The 2,709-nt window shown below is 38.8% G+C and overlaps 1 protein-coding gene across 1 annotated transcript in view; it reads right to left on the bottom strand.

The window, feature by feature from the left end:
• The window catches only part of LOC119408489 (solute carrier family 12 member 3), a 143,518-nt gene that overhangs the window by 135,083 nt on the left and 5,726 nt on the right, over positions 1-2,709 (bottom strand). The gene's annotated exons all lie outside the window — the stretch shown is intronic.

The raw sequence follows: 2,709 nt of genomic DNA, 5'->3' as shown, positions 1-2,709 counted from the left end.
GCATGTACAGAGAGAACAAGTAAATTCCACCCAGAAAGGCCTCCGGTCGGGATATAAATCGAGGCGACTTTCTTGCTGAGAGGCACCACCTCTACCATGCTCAATGATCCAAAGAAACCATCCAGATGGATTGATGAAGTCCTTTGGATGAAGGACGAAACGTCTCAACAACAACAACAAAAAGAAACCATCCAGATAACCTGAATGAACTTTGTTGGATTTTCTACCTGGATTATTGAGCATGAACGTTGATGTTTTGAACCACTTTAGCCATGGCTGCCCCACAAGAGTCAACGGGGGAGAGGGTGGGCCCCAGAAACCATCTTATCACCAGCAAACTGGTTGGTCCACTATGGGAGTGTGCTGCTTGTGGGACTGAGTTTGTTGTGGCTCCTCGGATTGATGAAGTCCTTTAGATAAAGGATGAAATGTCTCAACAAACAAACAAACAAACATCCAGATGACCTGACTGAACTTTGTTGGATTTTTGACCTGGATTATTGCGCATGAACTTTCAAGACTGACTCAATAGTTTACTGAAACAAAAAGATTTGTATCTGTTTTGTTTCCAATAACTTTGTCTTCTCTTATTTTTAGTCTTGCTGAGCTGAGAAGGTGCTGGAAGGTTTATTTTTTCCTCCAAGTGAGTGAGCGGGGGTTTGGAGAGCATTAAAATCGTGAACCACTACTGTCAATCATTAGCTTATTATCAAGGTCAGTGAGGTTTGACAGAAACCAAAGGGCTGTCAAGGCAACAACAATTATAAAAACATCGGAGGGAAAAAATACAGGGAGGCCCGAGGAGGACCGAGACATCCGACACGTATCCAGGATAATGAAAGTGGAGACTAGGGACTGTTTAAAAACCAAAACAGAGTGAGTGAAAGTGGGAACACCTGGGATGATTACTGATTGGGGACAGGTGGGGGCGGCAAGCTGACTGTAAAACCACTGACTGAGGATCAATGGGAGATGGCACAAGATCACAAAAGATCTAAAGTGAACAGGAAAACAGAACTCAAAGGACAAAAATAAAAGCACAGAGACGACACCATAAACTTTGTACAGCTGCTTTCCATGCGTGGGCCTGGGTTCTGTTCACTGAATGGGAAACCAGGAGGTGCAACAAGCAGACTTTCCCTAACCAGATAAAAACATTTCATAATAATTTTAACCTTTTTTTTAAGATTTGAATCACCAGCTCCTGTCAGACACAGATAAGTGATAATATATATAATATGTATTTTTGTGTTCATGTGTTTGTAGAGACCTGCAGAAAGTACTAACTGAAAGAACATCTATAACTGATGAACTTTTGGTGTCGCTGCCAAAGCTAACTAAACTTAAACTATTCATTTAAAAACCTGCTATGACTTTTTTTTTTTTGTGTGTCAAATTTGTGTCTGTTTGCAAAATATGTCATGAACTACTTGACAAATGATAATGAAACTTTCAGTAAGTAATCATTAGATGAACATCTATAACTGATTAATTCATGGTGCTAACCCAGGTCAAGATGGCAGCGGTCAGCTGATCTTAGAAGAGACATAAATGGGTATAGCTCAGTGGTGTAGTCTACATTTTGCTCAGAAACCAAAGTACAATTAAGTTAGTACAATGTATTTGTCAATTAGTTTTGATTTTTAAACATATTGAACATTCCCAAATATCTCTGATGCTTATATTTGAATAAATGAACATCAAACTTTGTACCACAGTTGGCTTTGTATTGAAAACATGTTATAGTATCAAACAGTATCAACGCAAAACATGTTCAAGTATTAAGTAGTAAGTACTGAAGTATTAATTATAAAATAATTTGCTGGATAAGCAAATGTAATAAACAAGCGCTGCATAGAGATGGATTGTTACGGAAGTGTTTAACTGCTTTTAATGTATCAATGACACATGTCTAATGATATGTCATGTAACATTTTTATACTGAAATTCTTAAGCTTTTCTAGTGGGTATACTCCGTACGCCCGCGTTTCACGTAGACTACACCACTGGTATAGCTCAGTATATTTTACAGGTACTGTGATAAAATAATGGCACTGTTACAGCAGAGTCATGTACAACACATACTTCAAGGCTTCACATTGCACAAGATGTTTGCTCAAAACTTTTGCAATAAATGTAGGAGTCAACCATATCCTGATGCTGCTCAATAATCCAGGTAGAAAAATCTAAGGTTAAGTCAGGTCCTCTGGATGGATTCTTCTTGTTAAAATGTTTCATCTTTTATCCAAAAGACTTCTTCAGTGTGAGGAGCTGCAACAAACTCAGTCATAAATTGCACCTTCTCATAGTGGATGAACCAGTTTGCTGCTGACGTCCAGAACTAGCTGTTCACATGATCAAGGAGGACCATCAGCCTAACAGTTGATCGTTAGTGTCCGGATGGCCGCTTGCTATAGGGGTAGGGGTCAACTATTTTTGTCTTTTAGCAAAACATGTCATAAACCACTGAATAGATTTTAATGGACCTATCGGAAAACAATCATTGGCTGTCCACCAACAGGTGATTAACATTCTGTCAGTCAATCCAATTGTAGATGGCCACCACACGACAACACGATAAAGCTTAGTCTGTTTTAAAGATATTGAGCTCAAATATGAAGTAGTAGTAGCTGAGTCCTTAACTAACCCTGAGCATGACTCTGCGTGATATTATTCACAACATGCTTAATAATCTGGTAGAAAATCCAA

Source organism: Nematolebias whitei, chromosome 1 (genome assembly GCF_014905685.2).
Source record: "Nematolebias whitei isolate Nwh7 chromosome 1, NemWhi1, whole genome shotgun sequence".
In the NCBI taxonomy this organism is placed as follows: Eukaryota; Metazoa; Chordata; class Actinopteri; order Cyprinodontiformes; family Rivulidae; genus Nematolebias; species Nematolebias whitei.
Note: the sequence above shows the minus strand (reverse complement) of the source record. Positions and strands in the feature narration are given on the sequence as shown.